This window comes from Pan troglodytes, chromosome 2 (assembly GCF_028858775.2).
Source record: "Pan troglodytes isolate AG18354 chromosome 2, NHGRI_mPanTro3-v2.0_pri, whole genome shotgun sequence".
Classification (NCBI taxonomy): domain Eukaryota; kingdom Metazoa; phylum Chordata; class Mammalia; order Primates; family Hominidae; genus Pan; species Pan troglodytes.
Window position 1 is genome coordinate 27438070 of NC_086015.1, and position 23373 is coordinate 27461442.

A 23373-nucleotide genomic window follows, 5' to 3' on the forward strand; every position below is an offset into this window, starting at 1 on the left:
CCTTCAGTTCCCAGACCTAAGTATTGAAGCTGTTTATAACACAGCACCCTGTAATGGCCATTGCTTCAATGCATATGCATATACCATACCCTGGAGGGCAGTGCTCCAACACTGCAGGAAGTCATCTTCAAGATGTCTCTTCAGCTGATATTTTTTAATAGGCTATTCTGCCTACCTATTGGGCCAGCTGTTTATTTGTGAATGGAGTGTACGGTAAAGCAAATGGATTCTAAGGGGATGTGCCCATTGTCATACTTCTTTAGTTATAAGATGGGTACTTTGGGCCTAAGACAGTGTTTGGTGGGATGCCATGTTGATAGATCAGTTATTTTATAAGCCCTGGAATGGTGGTGGTAGCAGAGGTATTGGGAGCTGGAACTAAATCCATGTTCAGATTAGGTATTAATTCTGTAAAGACAAATCATTGCCACCCTGCCACCAACTCTTTTACTCCCTCTACCTCCCCACTCCCATGTAATCTTATGCCAAGTGATCGGTTTCCTTGAGTAATGATGTCATATTGAGTGGTTGTCATCAGTCTCTTTCATTGGCAGTTTACGCATTTAGCAATAGCTTTTCAACATTGGTGAGAGGAAGCACCTTGGCCACTCTATTATGGGCTCACTATGTCAACTCTGTGGTGGCCCAAGTGGAAGGCTGGCTGACGGCCATAGAATAAAGTATCCTATTCACCTCATTGTTGATATTAGACAACACACTTGTTGACATGCTCCATTTTGGTAGATACCTCCTGGTAGTTATTGTGAGACACACAAATGCCCCTGACTTGTGCCCAATTCGTTTTTCCAGACCTCCTTATCACATCATCTTTCACTGTTGTTTTCTAGGCCCCTGATCAAACAGCCAGACACCATTTACCACTGCCAATGAATCAGAGTATATCTGTAGCTCAGGTCATTTCTCCCTCCATTTGAAATGGATGACCACCACATATACTGCTCCAGTTGTTCTCATCTGCCAAACTTCTTTTACCACAGTTCTTTAGGTCTACTCCTGAGTAAGGCTGCAGTGCAACAGCAGTTCATATTTGGCTACATCGGAAATCCTTTTTTCCTTGACAGTTGGTCATGAAGGAGAAAGGCGTTAGTGATGTGGAAGTCTGAGTTACCTGTGAATGTAATTTTTTCATGCCTCCTGAATGTGCCTGTGCCTAATCCCAAATACACCATTTCCATCATACAACGGGTTGTTTCTCTGCCCGTCTTGCTACTCAGTGGGTACTTTAAGTCACAGACTTATTTGTTGGCACATAGTGAGGCATGCAAATTCTCTTAGGGCCCTGTAACATACTAGGATTTGTTTTTCTAGCAGAAAGTTCTTCTCTGCCACTGAACCCCAAGGATCAGCATTGTGACTTCTCTTTTGGTGCTTGCCAGAGACTCCACAGCATTTTTATCCGTCAATGATAGATCTTCAGCCTGGGGGAACAGAGAGAGACCCCATTTCTTAAACAGAGAAAAAAAACAGGTCTTGTACCATGAGATCCATTGGTCACAGATGCACCATAGCTGGGACCTGCTACAGAGTCTTCTTTATCACACTCGGTCACTCTTGAAACTGGCATCCTTCGGGGTCTCTGATAAATGGATCAAAACGGTGTTAAAAGTACTGCATATAAATATACAGCCTCCAGGATCAAAGAAGGTCCACCTTTTTCTTAACAGTAGATTTGAGAGATGCAAAAACTTGTTTACCTTAAAGAGGATGTTCTCAGCATGGCCTGGAGCCCTGAACTCCTTAAAAAGTTTGGCAGTGTGTGCCATAACCCTTAATTTTTGTGAAATGTCTGCTATGTGTATTTTACTTAAGCTGGCTAGGGTATTTTCCATTTTGTGCTAACCAGATGCAGTTAGTATGCTATCATGAATATAATGGAATGTGAAGATATCCAGGCTGACTGAATTTTGAGTGAGATCGGAAGAGTTAACATTGCCCTGGGGAAGGATATTATGGTCTCTTTGCCATTGTGAAAGTTACCTGCCTTTCATCTTCCCTACTGATAGGGACTGAGAAGAAAGCATTCACCATATCAGTAGCTGAGTACCAAATTGATACCATATCTGGCATGCCAGTTACTATTGGGGATTCTACCAGTTTAAGGTTACAGTTATTCATTATCCATCTGTTTGGGTTTTTTTTTTTTTATCTGTAGGGTCATAAAAGGTATAGAAAGAGAATATGGTGAGGACCACCACCCCTGCATCTTTAAGTCTTTGATAGTGCTCTTCTCTGTAGTTCCCGAGACTTGGGTCAAAACTTTATTAATTAATTGGCCTCCATAAACCCTCACTCTGACCAGAAGAGCGTGCTGGCATTTCAGGTCCCCCAGTATTGGTGTAGTTTAGAACTCAATTGTAATAGGCCTCAAAAAGTTTGGGATTTCCCTTTCCCCAGTGCAGTTATCCATGCAAAACAGTCCTTACATGCTGTTTCCTCTGCCTGACACATTTCATTCTCCCTGCTTTCCTTAGGTATTATCTGATTTCCCTGACTAGGTCAGATCAGCCATATGTTACTGCATGATGTGCATCTTTTTTTCAGTACTTACAACAGTAGTAGTTTTATATTAATTTTCTGTGTTTAATTAATGCCAGTCTCTATGTAAGTTCCCTGAGAGTAGTGTCATTACCTGTTTGTGCACTGCCCTGTCCCTTGGTGCCTGTGTCACATATTAGGTGATTAATAACTATTTGAGGAATGAATAGTTAGATGGATGAAAGGAAGTGAAAGAAAAGCATTTTGTCCCAACATCAGGAGCCCTGTTATTGTATCTCATCAGTTCTGAGAAGCCTATTTTTACATATTTTAACCTTTCTGATATCAATTACTTTGGGACAAGTAGTTATTGTGAGTTAGTTGTAGTTATGCATTCTTTAAAAATCTTGCAAAAAGAATGTCAGCAGTTTGGAAGAAAATTCCAGGGGCAGTTGTGGAGAGAAATTTCAAGATACACTACCTCAACAATGCTCTTGATGGCACAAAGGACTACATTTTGTGGAAAAACAATTATCTCTGAGCTGAAAAATGATTCAGAAGAATTAAACTCCAAGTGTGAAGAAGTTTTAGTAATTCTTTTTTTGCTCATGTAATCCTTTCTTTGTGCTCAAGTGTGATATATAGCAAACATGACTGTTACACTTATCAAGAGACCCCTTTCAAGAAGAGTAATATAATTTTTGTGTGATAAGAAATCACTATATTACAGCCTAATTTAGTGAGCTTTTCTCAGTGGTTTGTAAAGTGATGGTGCACCTTATTTTATAGTCAATGAAATATGGTATTACATGGTTGTCTTCAGAGCCTTTATTAACATTCATGGCATTTTGTGTGAATTAGAAAAATGTATTCCTTTCTGCAGGCCAAAACAGCCTTGCAGCTGCATGTGAGGAAGAAAGGTTATTAGGAAACTTTGACAGTATAGCAAAGTAAATATCAAATCAATGTTCAGAGGAGTAAGTTTCTGTTTTTAAAAATTATCTCTTTAATTAAAGGCAGTATTTTTTTTTCTAATGGATAAGCCAGTTGTGAAGAAGTTTTTATCTGTGGATATCAGGGTCTTTTAGGGTAGACAGGAAGTCTAACAGAGTTTAATTTTGACTGAGTCTGTCGAGGTTAGTGACCCCGTAATCTTTTCAGAATGAAGCTCTTGCCACGAAGCATTCCAGTTCCACCCCTAGGAACTTAGGTCAACTCCTGAAAGGCATTTCTGTTTTTGATGTTTGATGTAAATCTTTATTCTTACATCTTTGGCAATGTTTTTGTTTGACCATATACTCTGGAACTACTTTTCACACTGATAGTGTCAAAAATTTAATTTTCACAACTAGCAGCAGTTAAGCCTAACTTACCCATGTTATGGAGATTTGGAATACTATTAGGAATAGTCTACTAAGTTAGTATTTTTTAATACATGACCTAATATGAGGATTCTGATTGGAAGCTAATTGGGAATGATATTAGTTCCTGTCGTGAAAGTATTTAAACTTTTACAGTAACATTAAATACCTGGGTTCTAGATATTTTCTATTTAAAATAAATTTCTCTCACCAATTGGAGGGTGATAATTTATAATTCAAATGTGTTACCTAATTTTGTATAAAATACCTTTTCCTGGTTATGTTTCCTTTCTTTATCCTCACCTTTCTTGTAATGTAGACAGAAAAGTGCAGTTTGTAGTAAGCTGACCTCTGAATTGCTCTTTGGGAGCGTAGTTACCAGCGATTAAAGGGGAAAGCTGCAACTCCAGAGATTAGGAGATTAAGTCAGGCAGATCCAGGATCTCTGGTACCTGGTGGGAAAAATAATGTCACAAATTTTAGTGCACAGTTCCATCTGTTTACTTCTTCTGTCTCCTTTCTTGGAGTTCACCACAAACTTATATTTTCTGGTTTTTCAGTGGCTTTTAGAAATGTAATATCCATCATCCATAGAGTTCTATTGAATTGGCCTCTTACCTAACAGCCCAAAGGTATACTATGGCATGCCATTGTAAGTATACTAGCAGAAAGAGTTTAAACTGGAAAAATTTAGGGTAACTCCTATGGAATTACAGAACGTCAGTAGGAATACACCTATCACTTTCCATTGAACTGTGTGTGCTGCAGCCCAAACAATGAAAATGCTCATTTTGTAGAAGTGAAAACATTTGGTAAGTGTAAGGGGGATTTTTATTGTTAGCCACATTTTTAGATATCAACAGACTGCTTACATGGATTTCTTAAAAATTTTTTGGAGAATAAAACAACAGATCTTTGTTTCCATTGACCATTGCATCATCATTATTTTAGTACCAAATCTCAGAATGTTCACAAGAAGTAACTGGATGGAATTTAAATATTTGCTTCTTATTTTCAACTCATTTTAAAAATTCGGATGGGGTAAGAATGAGAAGCTGTGGAACTTGGTGAGGTTTTTGTTATATCTGATTACATTTGCTCTTTTCACCACTGTCTGTTACTGATAATTAAAAGACAATTATCCTTATTTTTTATCCTGATTGGAAAAAACATTATCTGGTTCAATCTAATCTTTTCAGCATTTAATAAGATTGAAAATTCTTATGACAGTTCTGGTAATACTGCAGGTGATTTTTTCCTAGGGGACTCAGGGGCAGACAGAATCAATCACACATCATGATTCATCAGTTCTAAAAACTTATCTCATATAATTCTGTTTTGAGTTAACTAAATAATCCAGTAAGCAGTGTTTTTAATATCTCAACGGGGAAAAGTTTTAAAGCTGGCTAACAATGAAATTTCCCATTTTTCACTGGCAGAAACCCCAGCCCTATAATGGGGAAGGTCCCACCAGTGCGGAGGCCCCACATGGGGACCCCTCCCCCTAGTGAGGAAATGTACCCCTGAAGAGGCATCCTCCTGGCCACTGGGCCCACTGCTACCCTGCCACGTGAGTACAGCAATGGCTTTGAGGACCTCAGCAATTTTTTCATTTATTGGTGGCCATTTGTCTGTTATGGGAATTGGCCAGGCCGTCTTCCTTTTCATCCCTTAAACATTTCAGAAAATGAGATAAAAGCCTGCTTTTATCCCCTTGCTTCTTTTTTGCAAGTTTAATAAAAAGAATTTGTTTGGATAAAGAGGTTAGGACTATTGGGTAGAACTCAGTTAAGTGTGATTAGTGAAACAATCTGTTCATATCTAGAGCAGTACTTTTCAATACAACTTTCTGCACTGATGGAAATGTTCTCTCTCTGTGCTTCCAACATTGTAACACTAACCTCATGTGGCTACTGAGTCCTTGACGTGTGGCTCTAGTACAACTGAAGAATTTAATTTTAATTAATTTTAATTAATTTTGCTACATGTGGCTAGTGGCTACTAAATGGGGCAGTTCATGTCTATATTTAATGCTGTGTGCCTCTTTTAACATTGCTATAGATACACCTCTTTACCTCTTTCATTATCATCTCAGAAAAATTTGCCTTGTATTATATTACTAGAAATATGATTCTTTAAAAGTGAGGAAGTAAATTAAGAATTCTGATTTCAAAATGTATTCACCAACATTGCCCTTATGTAGTTTTAGTTACCTTATGATATTAAGAAAATTTATTTAATTTTAAAATTATGAAGTATCTATTTAAATATTCCGGCTTTATTTTCTACTTTACATTTTAATTTGCAACTTAATATGTATATAGAAGTAATTACACACATTAAAATAACTTTTTCATTTTATTTCTTTTTAATGAGAATATAAAATACCTTACATTAGTATAGTATGTGCAGTGCTATTACTAAAACAATAAATTTAGCACTTACTAATTATAATATGGTACTTACAAGTTTCAAAGTTTTATTCCAGTAGGTGGGTTACTGAAATTACAGATTAATTAAATTTGTAGTTTTACTGGCTGAGAATAAATGACTTTCCACTATTGAGCTATCACTAAAAGTTGCTCACATCATAAAATGTTAATAAGAGAAACTTCTTGGAAGATTTGGGAACTTTTTGTACTATCTTTGCAATTTTTCTGTAAATCTGCAACTATTCTAAAACTTTTTAAATGTTTATTAACTGGGCACGGTGGTGCACACTTGTATTGGAGGCTGAGGTGGGAGGATCCGTTGAGCCCAGGAGTTTGAGTTCAGCCTGAGCAACATAGCCTCTTCTCTTAAAAGCAAATAAATAGTTTTTTTTGAAAAATTGCTCATGTCAAATTTGTCCTGCTATCCATTTAGATTCATTAATTTAGCTGTATATGCATCTAAAATAAGAATTCCTAGATCAGTAATAGGTAGTACTTACCTAAGTCTCATTACATGGCATCCTCGAAACATCCTGAGCAATACTTATAATTTTACAGATGAGGAGGCTGAGGCATGGAATAAAGAGTAATTTGAGCAGGGTTGCTGAGCTGATCGCTGTGGCAGGTCTGCAATTGATAGCCAGGAAATTTAGGTCTTCAGTGAGCGCTTCTGACAACTATACCGTGTTATCTCTTAAGGAGTCTTGATTATGTAATGTAAGATTTTGTCTCTCTGCTATCAGTGTAGTAAGATGTACTTTTTGCTATAAGAAATCCAAAATAAGCTAATATCCTGGTAATAAAGTACTTTTACAACATGAAAAGTATGGAGGTATGCTTTATTTCTATTTCAGTAATTCAAACTTGATTCTCATACAATCGTTAGTTATTTTTATGAGCGAGGAATATGTTCATAGTCCCTCAACAAGAAATCTCTATGTTGGTGGAGTTTTAAAAAATATATTTATGCTTCCCTAAGATAGTGGCCAAGTTTGAAAAAAATAGAGCAGTACCTAAAGGGTAAGAGGGATGGATGTTGTTGCTTATCTCATAAAGATAAATTTTTATCATTTTTATTGAATTATTACAGAGTTGTTTTACCATCAACCTGTTAATGTTATTCTTACTGGAAATTAAATTATAGAGATTTAATTGTTAAAATCTAAATATGGAAAAGGTTGGTGGTGAGTTTTCAACAATTCTTTGAGATGTTTTTCTGGGCTTTGGAGAGTATTTCTTTGGCTGAAAGTGGGGAAGAAAAAGGATGGAGTTACTTGCATAGTTCAAAAATTGTTGCAGCTGGAATATGTTAGTTCATATCCTCATTTAATGAATGTTCTATATCCACTGGTGAATTCACACTTTCAACAGCACGATATATCTGGCTACTGCGTGGATTTAAGGTCCTACATTTACTTGTCAGCAAGAGACACAGTAGGAAGTTCTTTAAGAAAATGTGAATCATAAACAGGTGCAATTCTTATACAGAATCTTTTTTTTTTTCTGTTAGTGAGTAGACTTTTGAACCAGCTGACAGTCCTCCATTGACTCTTCCAAAGTATTTGAATTTGGAACATGGTGTTTTCTTGATAAGAATGTATATTTTGAATCTATATTAAAATTTTTGAGAGACTTTAGAAAGTTTAGTGTAAAAGTCGTGTTTATAAAATATGGGAATTCTAGTGCACACTGACCAGTTAAAATTTATATTCAGATTGTTGATTTAGAATAACACTGTAACTTGATCCTAGTTATAATCTTTATTAGGCTAGGTGATACCTGTTACCCAAATGGTTGAGTTGCTACTGCATAATTCTGTGTTGGTCAAAGATGAGAACAACTTTATCCCTGATGGGAGAAAGACATTTTAATGTTATCATTCTGTGAAGAGGAGGGTATGTCAGGAGGTCTGGTGAGGGCAGTAGGGAGGAAAAAGACTTGAAGGACCATAATTTACTACAAAATGCCTATGATCTAACAGACAGAGTTAGGATGGACAAGTTCTTTTTATGCCGTCTCTTGAGTTCTGTTCTCCACAGCACGCTGGCACACCCCTTTACTCAAATAGCAACTATGTATTCTGGATTTCCTGGAACAGGCCAACTTTTTGGTATTTCATCCTGTTTTTCCCATAAGTGCACTCATACTGCTTAGACTATATGTCCCATTTTTAATAGTATCCTTAGAAAAATAACTGCTCTTCAAAGTAAATGATAGGTAAAATATTTTGGAGCATTTGGCACTGGGGAAATAATAAGTATTCATAAGGCTTAGGCACCGAAGTTTGAATGTGCCTTCCTATAACTGGCAAGTGCTACTTCTGGTAGAGTATCCTAATGGTTTAATATATACCATTTTAAATATGTCAGTTAAATTAACCTAGTTGTGGTATTTTCAACGTATTTAAAATATTGAATTTTTTGTTAAAATGAGCAGCTATTTTTTAATTCATCCATTTCCATTGGAAACAATATGTTTGGAGGCTCTCCATTTGTTTCTGTTTTTTTGTGGTGAGGAAAGAAAAAAATACTTTATATCTTTAACCTGTTTTTTAAAAAGAAAGTTGGCATGAATATGTCTTAAGGGAAGTTAAACAGAATATATACCCAAAGTATTAACAAATGAAAAACAAAGACTACAGTTTTAGCCTACTTTCTCTTTCCACATATTTCACTTCTCATTTAAAAATTGTATACATCTTTGAAGACTAGAACTGAGGTGCGTATAACAGTGGTTTGAGGATATTTTAAAATCCCTTTTTATATATTTCTGAATCTGGAAAGGGAATCATTGATGATCTTAATAAAATATAAATCAAGATATTGCATATTAACGACTTTATAAAACAAACTGTGAATACATTTGTCATTATAGATTTTCCTAACCCTCTGCAACCAACAGAGCTTTCTTGTAGAGCAGTGTATTACAGCTTTCCTTTCAAGATGTATTTGTACATTGGCCAAGGAAGCATCTCTTCATTGTGAAGATGTTACAAATATCTTGATAGGGGAAGAAACTTTTTCTGAGCTTATTATAGTGGTGCTGGTTACCTTTTAAAGAAGATACACGTCTAGTAGTAAACACCTAGAATGTCTGCTATAAAATAACTTAAAGGTATAGTTTTCTATACTCTTTAATTTTACAGAAGGGAGGCAGCATTCTGAGATATTTGCATATTGTGTAAGATTATGTTGCTAAATGTAAGTATTTAATTTGTTAGAATCATAGACTCCTAGAACTTGAGGAATAAGAGGAGACTTGTTTTACCTTTGTCAGTTTTGTTCTGTTTGAATTTTTAAGAAGCTAATGAATTTTTAGATCCCCATTAGTTGCTCTTTAAATTATTTTAATACTTTATAAACTGATTTTTTAAATTTTAACAGTACTTAAATGTAATAACTTTATACCATGTGTTTATTAGTTATTAACTTACAGTAGAAAATCTACTTGAAACAGCTTATTATTTTAAAAGAACAAAACGCTTTGAAAAAGAATGGTTTATTTTAAAAGTTGCCACCCATGAATGCAATCCATATTTTAAAAGCTGAGAGTTGGGTAAGACCTTTAAGGGAGGTCTCATATCTGAGCGCTTTCCATCTACCTGCTGAAGTCTGATTTAAGTCTCATCTTCTACCTTGTATCTTTAGTCTCATAAAGAACTTTAAGACAAAAATTATGGAATAAATTGCCAGAAAAGCTAAGAGAAGTTTCGCTTACAGTACAAGAAATACCTCAGATAACACAGACTGTGTTTCATCCTGCTAATGGGATAGCCCAACAGCTTTCTTCCATCTGTGTGTGATGTCTGGGTATGCCTATATGAGAAGTAATACGTGAATATGCACCTAGAATAACAGCTCTTTTAAAGTTTTGTTTGAACTAAGTGCAAGTTTGGCAAGATGCCATACTATTTTTTGATAGCATACAAATTCAAGCACTAAAATAAAAGACTACCTCCTGGTAAAGTGTTGTACAGTGTACTTCCTAATTTAGCTGAAGCTAAACTCAAAATTTGAACTTTGCATAGAAAATGTTAGGAATTTTTTTTGTCTGTTTACCTTACGTTTTGCAGTATTTTGTTTCTTTATGGGTGTATCCGAGATTATGAAAAGTCATTGAAGCCAAGTGTGGGGACTTGATCCCTAAGCAGAATTCACTGGATTATCATGTCTTCCTGCCTAACCCAGGTCGCTGCATGACAAGAATAGCTTTAATGCAGATTTTGCTCTCTTCTCTTTCTGAGAGACCTGAAAAGTTTAGCTTTCCAAAGGCTTCCCTGCATGCGATGTAAATAGATGGAGCAGAACTATCAACAATCTATAATTAAGCAGCTTGACTACCTGTCAGTAGGAAATGCCCTGTGTCTACCACACAAGTGAATTACAGGAACCTCAGAGATACTGCAGGTTCGGCTCGAGACCACAGCAATAAAGCAGATGTTGCAACACAGTGAGTCACACAAATTTTTTGGTTTCCCAGTGCATCCAAAAATTATGTTTATACTGTATTGTAGCCAATTAAGTGTGCAGTGACTTTATGTCTAAAGAGGACAATGCATATACCTTAATAACAAGTACATTATTGGGCTAAGCACAGTGGCTCATTCCTGTAATCCCAGCACTTTGGGAGGCAAATGCAGGAGGATCACTTAAGGCTAGGAGTTCAAGACCAGCCTGGTCAACATAATGAGACCCCCATTTCTACAAAAAATTAGCCGGGCTAATTTTTTAAGTTTTCAGCTTAGGCGGAGGATCACTTGAGCCCAGGTGTTCAAGGCTGCTATGAGCTGGGATCACACCACCGCACTCCAGTGTAAGCAACAGAGCGAGACCCTGTCTCTTAAAAAGAAAAATAAGAAAACTTTATTACTGAAAGATCCTAACGATCATCTGAGCCTTTAGGGAGTCATAATCTTTTTGCTGGTAAAGGGTCTTTCCTTGATGTGGATGGCTGCTCACTGATCAAGGTGGTGGTTGCTGAAGGCTGGAGTAGCTGTGGTAATTTCTTACAATAAAACAATGATGAAATTTGTTGCATCAGTTGACTCATCCTTTCACAAAAGATTTCTCTGTAGCATGAACAGTTGTTTGGCAGTATTTTACCCACAATATAACTTCTTTCAAAATTGGAGTCAGTCCTCTCAAACTCTGCCACGGCTTTATCAACTGATATTATGTGATATTCTGAATCCTTTGTTGACATTGCAACAGTGTTCATAGCATCTTTACCAGGAGTAGATTCCATCTTAAGTAATCACTTTCTTTGCTTATTCCTAAGAAGCAACTCTTCATTTGTTCAAGTTTGATCATAAGATTGCAGCAATTCAATATCTTTAGGTTCCACTTATAATTCTAGTTCTCTTGCTATTTCTACCATCTTTGCAGTTACTTCCTCCATTGAAATCAAACCCCTCAAATCATCCATGAGAGTTGGAATCAACTTCTATCAAGCTCCTATTAACTTGATATTTTGACCTCATCTCATGATCACGAATGTTCTTAATGGCATCTAGAATGGTGAATCCATTCCACAAGATTTTCAGTTGACTTTGCCCAGATCCATCAGAGGAATCACTGCGAATGGGAGCTATTGCCTTACAAAATGTATTTCTTCAATAATAACACTTGAAAGTCGAAATTACTCTTTGGTTTATGGGCTACAGAATGGTTGTTGAGTTAGCAGGTATGAAAGCAACATTCATCTCCTTATACATCTCCACCAGAGCTCTTCGGTGACCAGGTGCATTGTCAGTGAGCAGTAGTGTTTTGAAGAGAATCTTGTTTTTGAACAGTAGGTCTCAACAGTGGACTTTAAAAATATTCAGTAAACTGTGCAGTAAACAGGTGTGCTGTCATCGCAGCTTTATATAGCATAGGTAAAGTTGATTTAGCATAATTATTTAAGGCCCTAGGATTTTTGGATTAGTAAGTGAGCATTGGCTTCAACTTAAATGTCACCATCTGCATTAGCCCCTAACAAGAGGGTCAGCCTGTCCTTTGAAGCTTTGAAGCCAGGAGCTGACTTCTCCTCTCTAGCTCGGAAAGTCCTAGATGGCCTCTTCTTCCAAAAAAAGGCTGTTTGTTACCCACACAATGGGTGGGTTTGATTGCTTGGTGGATGACAGTCCATTTACCATAATCAAGGAGGATTCAACAAGGAGATTTTATTACTTGTAATAAGAAGAATGCTGAGGATAGTTCCCAAAGCAAAACCTTCCTGAACAATGGTGAAAACAAGCTTTTATTGGGCTGGTTAACTGAGTCATTGTATGTTGAGGTGGAGTAAAGGCAGCACCTGAGCAGTCCCTGATCATGCTTCTATATATGCTGCATGTATAGAAAATGGGGGCTAAGCTTCTCTCTAGGCAGGGATTTTAGTATGCATTGAAGGGAGTTTGCCAAAGTTCATCTGCAACTGATGCATCTCTAGATCCAACTGGTTTTTCTGGGGCTAAGCTTCTTCCTGGAAGTTTTTTTGAAATAACAAAAGCTCAAGGTATAACACTTACAAGTGAGTGCTTTTTCACAGTGGATACCCAAAAACCCAGGGACCCTAAGCTACATTTTGTCTGCATTGAAAATCTAGTCTTAAATAGCCACCTTCATCAGTGATCTTAGCTAGATATTCTGGATAACTTGCTGCAGCTTCTCCATCAGCTGCTGCTGCTGCTGCTTCATCTTGCACTTTTTTTTTGTTTTTTGGAGGTAGGGTCTTGCTCTGTCACCAAGGCTGGAGTGCAGTGGCATGATCACAGCTCACTGCAGCCTCAACCTCCCAGGCTCAAGCTCCTCAGCCTCTCAGGTAGCTTGGACTACAGGCATTCACCACCATATCCAGCTACTTCTTCTATTTTATGTAGAGATGGGATCTCCCTGTGTTGCCCAGGCTGGTCTCAAACTCCCACATTCCACTTTTATGTTAGGAAGACTGCTTTTTCCTTTGTGTCTCATGAGCTAAACCTCTATAGCTTCCAGCTTTTCTTCTGCAGTTTTCTTACTCTCTTAGCCTTCGCAGAATTGAAGTTAGTTACAGCCTTGCGCTGGATTAGGTTTTGGCTTGAAGGAGTGATGTGGCTGGTTTGATCTATTCAGACCACTAAAACTTTCTTCATATCAGCAATAAAGCTCTTTCACTTTCTTATCATTCATGTGTTCACTGAAGTAGCACTTTTAATTTCATGCAAGAACTTCTCTTTTGCATTCACAACTTGGCTAACTGTTTTGCACAAGAGGTCTAGTTTTCTGCTTGTCTGGGCTGTCAGCATGGCTTCTTCATAGGCTTCATCATTGCTAGCTTTTGATTTAAAATGAGAGAGATGTGATTCTTCCTTTCATTTGAACACTTAGAGGCTATTGTAGACCTAATTTCAGTATTGTTGCATCGCAGGGAACAGGAAGGCCCAAGGAGAAGGGGAGAGAGTAGAAGGTGGCCAGTCAGTGGAGCAGTCACACAACATTTATCGAGAGTTTGCCATCTTCTATGGGTGTGGTTCATGGTGCCCCAAAACAATTAAGATTCTAACATCAACAGTCACTGATCAGAGAGATCGCTGGTGGTGGTGGTGGTGGTGGTGGTGGTGGTGGTGGTGGTGGTGGTGGTGGTTGTTGTTTGAGACGGAGTCTCTATCGCCCAGGCTGGAGTGCAGTGGCGCCATCTCAGCTCACTGCAAGCTCCGCCTCCCGGGTTCACGCCATGCTCCTGCCTCAGCCTCCCGAGTAGCTGGGACCACAGGCGCCCATCACCACGCTGGGCTAATTTTTTGTATTTTTAGTAGAGATGGGGTTTCACCGTGTTAGCCAAGATGGTCTCAATCTCCTGACCTCGTGATCCGCCCACCTCGGCCTCCCAAAATGCTGGGATTACAGGTGTGAGCCACTGCGCCTGGCCAGAGATCACTGTTCACAGATCTCATACTAATGAAAAAGTTTGAATTAGTGCAGTAATTACCAAAATGAGACACAGAGACATAAAGTGAGCATGTACTGCTAGAAAATGGTGCTGATGGACTTTCTTGACACCTGATTGTCACATATCTTCAATTTGAAAAACAAAAAAATGCAATATCTAAGAAGCACCGTAAAACAAAGGGCAATAAAACACGGCATGCCTGTAAATGTCAGTAAATCAGAAAGTAAGGTCATCATGAGGTTCCTATATCATGTGTGCATTCTGATTTGATAATTCTGATTCCATCTCATTTTTTACAAATGGGTTTGAACTAGATCTCCATTTGTATTCAATTTTCTGCCTTAATTATGTGCCCATACAGATTTAAACTAAACACAGATCTTCTGTGGTCACAAATTATTGACCTCTGTTATGTTTTCAAAGCCTGCCAAATACTTTAAGTAAGCAAATCTATCCATGGAAAATTCTATAAGGGCTACCCTTTGGCTCCTAAGAGATAGTTTTTGGAATTTTTTTATGGTTCAGATATTTTTGTAGCTGATTCAACAAAATGAACTTTTTAATTTCATAAACATTCTTCTCATTGACAAGGCAGATGTGACTAAAAGAGATGAGAAATAATAAGAACAAAACTTGTTACTGATACATATAGTTGAATTACACCCAAAAATAGTTCAGCAGTTATTAAAAACTGCTTTTTTGAGAACTTTTAGCTCTTCTCCAACTTGTAATCATGAGAAAATAAGTGAGTAGTAACAGGACCATAACGTTTTTACAAATCCAGACACCTTTATGAAACATTTAAACTATCCAGAACGTAAAAAGGAGAAGAAACAAAGGCTGTTGAACAGTAGGAGGGCTATATAAACACCTCCAGGACCTCTGTAATAACCTTTCTATTGCTCTGAGTTCTGCCATACAAACTCAGCATGTGAACAAATTATTCATGCCTCGGGACATATTAAGTTGTTATGGAAGTTTCTGGAGAAGGTCCACCAGCTGGTGTAGAGAGCTATTTTGCCTGTCTTAATTGCATATTCCTTAGAATTTCTGTGATCTGTGAAATCGCAGGCCAGAATGAAGCCCCCTTTTCTCAGCATACTTTCTATGTAATGAATTTAAATATTTGTGTTAGTTTTAAATGCTGAAAGGGGAATGAAAAAAAATTACAAAATGTACTTATGCCAACAGTTCTCTTATGGTTAACTAAAAGTATTTTTCCCCATTCCTTAATTTCAAATCCTGTGAGTTTGGGTAGGGGTCGAGTGCTTGTCTCTGTTTTCCAAATGAAGAATTCCTGGCAAGAAGATTAAGTGACTAAGCCGGCTGTGTACATGGCAGTGCTGGGCAGCAGCAACACAGTAGATGACACTTTCAAGTTATTTTTATTATTTGGACCAGATGCATCTGGTTGGCACCTTGAGCCAATGAGCTGCCCTCCCAGAGGTCCTCTGGCACAGAATTGGAGTTAGTATGAACACCAGAGATATAAGATAAAGCATTTCAGAGAACACTGAAGTTAAATTCAGAAGACCTCATTCACGTCTCTGCCAAATCACAACTACCTTAAGTGAGCTTGGGAAAATGCGCTTTTTGCCTACCATACAGAATGCTTATCACAGAAGTGTTATTGCTTAGTACTCAGGCTCAAATTCTGGCTCTACAACCTCTGTTCTGTTTCCTCATATGTAAAATGGAAATGGCACCTACATTATGGGTTACATGCGAGGCTCTTAGCATGATTTTTGGTGTGTAATAAGCCCTCTATTGATGGGAACAGCAGTAGCAGGTAGACTCTATATTGATGTATAATCAGAGGAGTTACAATATGTATATAAATACCGATAATATAAAGTGGAAAGTTATGCATTCAATTAGCATAATTTAAAGCTCTTTGGTAATTACAGAAAGGAGAGATTATTTTCTTTTGGGTTGTCATGGGAGTGTTCCTGAAAGAGGTGGTGTTTGAGCTTGGCCTTAAAGGATGAAGATTTGGGCATGCCAAGGCAGGAGGAATTGAAAGTGGTGAAGGACATTCCAAGAAGAAGCAGAAGTGTGAACAAAATTAAATGTTTTATCATTGTTATTTTATTGATTTTTAAGAAATTATATTTAATTCACCTTTTGGCCATGTATGTATGTTTATATGAACATAGCCTGCTGTTTTAGGTTCTGAGAATCCTTACAATACTGTTTTAAATCAAGATATTTTTGATTTCTGCAGAAAACCAGTAAGATTTTCTTATTTCCATTTTATAGATAAGGAAACAGACTTCACACTAGTGATTGGTAGAATGGGAGAACCCCAGTGTATAAGCACTAAATTTCATGTGTTTCCACAGCACTGCACTGCCTCTGTTAGACTAAGTAGAAATAATTTACACACCGTCTGCCATATTCCCCAAAGTTGCTTTCTTAAAATGTGTGGCATATTTAGAAAAGTTGGAGAAAGTCTCGGTGACCTCATATAGATGTAACCCCAAACCCACAAATAACTAGTCATAGTACTTAAAAGGCAGCCACAAATCATGTGTTTTATTAACACCATGTGTGGTGCTCCATCTTGTCACAGTTAGCCAAGCTCTTGCCTCAAGTTTGCTAGGTAACTTATCTTTGTCTTTAGTTTATTAAATTAAAACTGACCAATAAATGAGTATCAGGTCTTAGAGCTGTTCAGCAGTGTGGTAGAGGAATCCTATTCTTGACTCTTGACTCATACATATTTGAAAAAAAATAAGGATTTTTATTTATTCATATTAGGAAATTATGTTAATAAATTCATAATAGTCAAATCATTTAAATAGATACCTACTTCTAGACCATTGTACTCCCAGCAATTTTCTATTTACCATTAGTATGATTTCCTTTATACAGGTTTTTTTTAATGTAGATAAAATATCCTGAGTTGCATTTATAATACATTTTAGTTGAAGCAATAAGACACAAAAGCTCATGTTTTTTCGTAAGGTCTCTAAGACAGATATCTCCAGTATTAGATGAACACAGTGTATTTCCCAGGATTATGCTATTGCATATTTGTTACATTTTGAATATGAAGTTAACATATTCTGCTTGAAATGACTTGATTACATTGCATGTTCTGAAAACTCAAACTATTCCAATAAAACTGTTACTTCAAGAGTAATATGACTATATGATGTGACATTTATATTAAATGTGATTTTCATGTACTGTATAGGGTTTTTTGTATAACAAACTAATTTCATCCAATTCTGGTTGCATTGTAAACTTGGGGGTGAGCTAAAGTGATTTGACATAAATATCCCACTATGGAATTTATTCTGAATGAATTGTACCATATTTTTCATTTTTAATAATATAAGGTTAATATCATTCAGTATGAAATATATTTTCAAAAATGCCTCCCCAATGCTGTCACTATTGTATAAATTTTAACTTGATGTCTGCATTGCCTAACACTTTCTGTACTTTATCTGCTGTTCTTAATATTGCTAAGATTCTTATAGGAATATATGCCTTTGTTGCCCAGTGTATAGCTAGTATCAAGAACACTTGTTACCATTTTGGAAATGAAGTAGTATTTTCAAGCTACCAAGACAATTGAGGAGTTTTGAAATGTTAATAATTCTCATTATGTGGTAACGGATTTTAGAAATTACTGCATTTACTTTAAAAGCCCAGTGCATCTCTACTTAGTCCTTTATTGATAGTGTTCATCAGTCTTCACAGGTGTATGATAATGTGTAATGAAAAGTACAGCTTTTCACATCTTTGCTATTCACGACGAACCCTGAATCCTCATGTTTCTCCACCCCAGCACAGTCCTTTCCCTACTCCTCTTTGCTAGGTACCAGTCTAGGCAGACAGAGTAGGTAAGTGACATTAGGAACAGGACAAGATTAAGTGACACCTGGGTGCTAGAAGGTTGAAGAAAGGACCAGACCAATTCTACGTCAGATTTCAATGTGAAAAAAAAATACTTTTGATGCCTTCCCGTCTCATCTTTTGCATCCCTCATTATCTCTTATTCTCCTGATGATCCTCCACATCTGATAGAAGAGTTATAGTTCTTTTACGTCAGGGGGTAACTGTAACCATCAGGGGCTCTGGAACCCCACTTATCAGCATTGTGACTTTGGGCAAGTTACTTAACCACTCTGTGCCTTAGTTTCCTTGTCTGTAAAATTCGAATGGTTTGTAATGGTGCCCCATCCCAACTGGAATGTAAAATGCATTAAACAGTGCCTACCATATAGTAGACACTGTAGAAATGTTGGCAGCAATGGTATTATGACAATAGGTTCATATTACAAATAAGATGGTTAAGGCCTTATGGGTGAGACTTTAGATCCACGCTAAAAGGAGATCAGTAAATGTTGCATTTACTGAATGTTGCGTTAATGAAAAACTTGCCTTTACTTGTAAGTGCCCCTTACTTAAAATTATCTCTTTTTCCCCCTTAAAACATTAATTCTTTCAGAGTATACTCTAGTAAGGGTGTTAAAAGAAAAAAAGATGATAACTAAACCAAACAACAATAAGGTGGGAATGATTAGTGGCTGCACCCTAGGAATGTTTTTTATTTAAATCTTATTAATTTGCAAAATTCCAGGCAGCTTGGAATTAGGAAGAGGAATCTGGGCCTGTAACCTGAATATCCAGGTCAGTTTAACTTCTCATGTCAAAGAAAATACTGCTTTACTATAAGCAATGAGAGGTCCAAGATTCAGTTTCTACCATATATTGACTCCTAGTAACTAGGAGTAGTCATAACCATTACCCCAGGTCCCACAGAACATTTAGCCTGTGGGACCCCCTTTGACTTGAGATGACCTGACTTCTTGGGTTCCCAGATGCTGGAAATCTTGCAAAGAGGGCCTCAAAGTAGCTTCTTGATCTCATTAAGTTGTTCTCTCCCCTCACCATTGTTTCTCTAAAATGTTTGGCTGGCTTTTTAAAAATAGTACATAAACTGTATTATTTCTCCTTAATTACCACACAGTGTAATGTGGTAACCATTGGATGCCTTATCAAATATGTTTGAGATTGAGCCCATTTAAAATTTATTCCCATACAGTTCTAAACCCCATTCATGCCTAAGGATTGTCATTTACTGTAATATAGCATGGTCCTCAGTCTTCCACTCAAAGGAATTAGAGGAATTAATGCCAGTCATTTTCATTAAACCCTTTTAATGTTAAAGATCATAATGTTCTTAAATGTTCAAAATATACAGAACATATGAACTGTGACATTGGGCTCCATTTCAAAACAGCATGTTTGCATATCCCTGTTGTGGCTGTTTTCCACTTCTAATGGTCATAAAACCCTGGCTTATATTTAGCAGAAAATCAACGACTTTGACAGAGGAGCTTAGCCTGGTAACAGCGCAAATTAATAACCATCTTTAATAGTAGTGAGAACAGTCTTTGAAGGGGTAAGCCAAAACCTGACCCCCGAAATCAACAGTATTGTCAAAGTATTTTACGGTAGATTGGCTGTTTAATCTACTATTTAAATGTACTTACTAGTTTTATCTAAGGAGACAAAAACCAGTAACTTACCTTTATAGGAAATACTTTAGTTAAACTGTAGTGTAATTGCAGTGCTCCAGATTAACTACCCTCAAGCAGTAAACTATATTGGTTGCAGTATAGAAAGGATGTCTGCTTAGTATCTGCATAACATCAACCATTGACATAATTTTTTAGATTTATTTTTAGGACCTTCCAAATATAGGATACTATTCTAAAACCTAATAAGAATAGGGGAGATATATATATATAAAGCTATGCTTTAAGAATTCATTTAGAAACTTTATTTTACTGTGCTGGAAAATAACTGTGTCAAGTTGTACTTAAATTCAAAGACAAAATAAATTAACTGTGACCTTAAATCAAAATTTAATTATGTAGTACCTATTTCTTTATCTTAAAATGTGAAACAAATAGTTATGAGGGCACAGTTGGTGTAGTGAGAAAATACTTATCTAGTTACTGGAATTACGGGATAATTAAATAACCTTTCTGAACTTCAGTTTCCTCATCTACAAAATGTGAACAGTTCTTGTACTGCTTACTTCTTAGTGTTTGCATTGGGAATCAAATGAGATGATAATGTGAGAAAATGCTTCTTTAATTATAAGTGTTTTTCAAATGTCTGTGAAGTCCTAAATACAAATCATAAAATTAGCAATGTAGAAGACTCTAGGCTGCAGCTACACATGTGTATCTTCGAAGAGTATTTACCCAACATCCTTTGAAAAGCAAAGAAGTAACCTAAGCTTTCATTGACACACAAATTTTCATCTTAATTTTTGTGTCAAAGAGATGTTGCTTCATGTAGCTGATAAGCTAGCATTTATTGACTTCTTATTGTTATTTTAGATATTATTTCTGCTAATCAACCCTTATTTCTACATGTCGTATCATTTAATCTTCACAACAATCCTTTGAGGTAGGTAATGTTAGTAGCTTCATTGAGGGAACTGAAGTAGAATTGCTTAAAGGATTATCTAAAACCACACAGCTAATAAGTGGCCAAATGAAGACTGAACTCAGAGCTGTGTTATTCCAAAGCCCAGGCAGCTCTCCTGGCCCCCAAAGTAGGCAATTGGAATCACACTAGGTATAATATAGCTTATCCCATATTAAAGCACCCCCTCACCCAAATCATAACTTCTAAAAGACCTATTGTCATAAAATAGTTTTAAAACTTGGTACCGTAACTTTTAGCCATAAAAGGGACCATTAGCCTTTGCTAATTAAGAGTACTGACAGATTCATTACCTGACTTGAATGCAAGTGAATGACTGGCCTCTCAGAGACCACCAGTGGTTACACAGTGGCCAAATTGGAAATTCATTAGCCAGAATAAGAAGTACTGGAAGAAGCAGCTGCTAACTTCTACCTTCTCTTTTGCCACTTCCCTGATCAGATCTACAGAACCCTGTATCTCTAAATCCCACTCATCCTTCAGCTTCCCAGCTTGAGCATAACTGGCTTTTTTCCTTAACTAATGATAAGTATCACCACATGTTTAAAGAATTAAGCCATTTTAATTGAATTCCTACAGAAGCCCTGCTGAACAGTAGATAGCAAAGGAAAAATGTATTTGTTTAACTATAACTCAGAGTTATATAGTATGCCTCACATTCTCACAAAAATTATTTTTTGACTAAGTTTCTAGCCTGAGAGCAATAGTCTGCATTTATGGGCCTAGGTACACATTCTTTAGAGTTGGGTAGCTTCCCCTAATAATTAACACGGTTATTGAGGAATGCTTTTTAACCATTCTTGTATTAGGATGCCACCTATAAAGATATCATCCAAAATGTGGCACATTGTCACCAGAAGTATGCAGAATGATTACTGGTAGTACAATATAAACATTTTTTAAAATTATAATTATAAATGTTAATTTTCTGTTAGGAAAAGTATACAGCCAGCACACCAAAGCCATGACTTCATGATTTTTTAAAGTTGAGGTTAAACTAGGTATTTTATTTTTAAAAAAGTTAAAAGAAATGTCAAATGAAGAACCCTTCAGTTAGTATCTGAATAGGCAGGTACACATATAAGTGAGATGTGGAAAACAGTGGCCTGAAATATGCATGATGATCTCAGCACTAGTTGTCTACAGTGCAGTGTCCTGTATGACAGAGTCTTGATCATCCTGCCTTTGTGGCATTCTGTAATGAAAACTTTGGATTGGCTATTACTTTTGTTACAGTGAGCTTATTAGGGAATATTTTGTCCCTTGCAGAATATTTTGTCCAGCTTCAAAACAGCCTTATTCCTTCAAAATAAGGAGTAGTCCCAGAGTCTGTTTTGTTTTTGTTTTTGTTTTTTGTTTTTGAGACAGAGTCTCACTCTATCACCCAGGCTGGAGTGCAACGGTGCAATCTCAGTTCACTGCAACCTCCGCCTCCTGGGTTCAAGCGATTCTCCTGCCTCAGCCTCCTGAGTAGCTTGGACTACAGGCACCCACCACCACCCTCAGCTAATTTTTTGTATTTTTAGTAGAGACAGCATTTCACCATATTGGCCAGGCTGGTCTCGAACCGCTGACCTTGTGATCCACCCACCTCAGCCTCCCACAGTGCTGGGATTACAGGCATGAGCCACCGCACTCAGCAGTCCCAGAGTCTTATTTCCTTATTTTTCTTATAATGACATATTAATTATTTGCCAGCTCCTTCACAATGGTAGAGGCTCTGCAGAATTTACTGTGATGAGTTTGCAAGGTGAAAGCAAAAGAACAATTATTTTTCTTGGTAGTTTAAATGAGATCTTGCTGTGGAAAAGTCTGAGATAAAACCCCAAAGCTGTTTCTCCCCCAAAAAAGTAGGTATTTATTTGGGAAGTAAAGTTGGCAACAAGGAATATGTAAACCTCTCTTAAATATGACATGTATGTTTCATTAGGATTTCAAAGTAACTGTTTATCAGGTAATATACAGTACTACCTGTGTTTATAACTTCTGATTTGACTGCATGAGAAACCTAGACTTGAAGGTTTTCTTGACTTTTGATCTTTTAAGTGTGTTTTTTACTTTGTGGTTGTGTTTGAAAACAATTTAACTTGAATGGCTAAGATTCGTGCTTTGGGAAAGTTTTTTGTTGTTTAATCTGTTGGTTTTCATTGAAAAACCGCTGCTAGAAACAATGTGAATTTTGGAATCCAACTCGCTTGGTTTGGAATACTGGGTCTCCACTTCTCACTTCTCTATGACTTTGAGCAAATTGGCGCCTGACTGAGCCTCAGTTACACAAACTGAACATGGGCCTAACAATCCTTACTTCATGGGGTTGCAATCAAGATTAATGTAGGATACTATAAAAGGGTTCCTGCAGTGTTGGACAGAATAAATGGATGGTAGCTCTTAGTTTTGTTTTTTTTCAGTCTATAGCTGCACTGTGATCTATGGTTATGTAACCCCACCATTTATAGCCTCACTATACTTCTAAGTAGCTATATTAGTACGTTCTCACACTGCTATAAAGAACTACCTGAGACTGGGTAATTTATAAGAAAAAGTTTTAATTATGCTCACAGTTTTGTGAGCTGTACAGGCTTCTGCTTCTGGGGAGGCCTCAGGAAACTTACAATCATGGCGGAAGGTGAAGGGGAAGGAGGCACATCTTCACATGGCCTGCAGGAGAGAGACAGTGAAGTGGGAGGTGCTACAAACTT

At 37.0% G+C, this 23373-nt stretch overlaps 1 protein-coding gene across 9 annotated transcripts in view; it reads left to right on the top strand.

The window, feature by feature from the left end:
* UBE2E2 (ubiquitin conjugating enzyme E2 E2) overlaps positions 1 to 23373 on the top strand; it is a 392844-nt gene that overhangs the window by 245812 nt on the left and 123659 nt on the right. For 2 of the 9 annotated variants that reach the window (XR_010155519.1, XR_010155520.1), the window contains exon 4: positions 5297 to 5427. The exons of the other annotated variants lie outside the window; for them this stretch is intronic. The gene's annotated coding sequence lies outside the window, so the exon portion shown is untranslated. The remainder of the gene's footprint in view (positions 1 to 5296; positions 5428 to 23373) is intronic. 9 annotated transcript variants of the gene reach the window in all.